Source organism: Penaeus monodon, chromosome 29 (assembly GCF_015228065.2).
Source record: "Penaeus monodon isolate SGIC_2016 chromosome 29, NSTDA_Pmon_1, whole genome shotgun sequence".
Classification (NCBI taxonomy): domain Eukaryota; kingdom Metazoa; phylum Arthropoda; class Malacostraca; order Decapoda; family Penaeidae; genus Penaeus; species Penaeus monodon.
The window spans coordinates 22994827-22995195 of record NC_051414.1 but is presented as its reverse complement, the minus strand read 5'-3'; the positions used below and the strand labels follow the sequence as shown (position 1 = coordinate 22995195).

Sequence of the window (369 nt, the reverse complement as noted above, 5' to 3'; positions counted from 1 at the left end):
CCAAAGGTGTTGAAAACTAATGTAGTAACATGTTTATTTTTCACCGCGCGTAACCGAAAAAAAAAACAGACACAACAAAGTGATTAATACCTGAAAGATCCTGAATTCGATGGTAGTCGCTTAGCCGAAAGACCTTACGTCTTCAGGCAAAGTGATCAACTATCTGAACTATAGTAAACTTCAACAATGTTTTCTTAATGCTTTCGTGTGCATGATCCAACTACGAGATTCGAGCGTTAAAGCGCATAGTCTCGGTGTGTTGATATCTGTACTGAGAAAGAACTAGTAAGGACAGGGCATATATGTTAGAAGTCCTATCACACTGGCCTTAAATATTAGACTTCTGTACACTGAAAAAGCTATACATGA

General features: G+C 37.9%; 1 protein-coding gene across 1 annotated transcript in view; it reads left to right on the top strand.

Annotated features, from left to right (window-relative positions):
- Window positions 1–369, top strand: part of LOC119591774 (sodium-dependent neutral amino acid transporter B(0)AT3-like) — a 56089-nt gene that overhangs the window by 53910 nt on the left and 1810 nt on the right. The gene's annotated exons all lie outside the window — the stretch shown is intronic.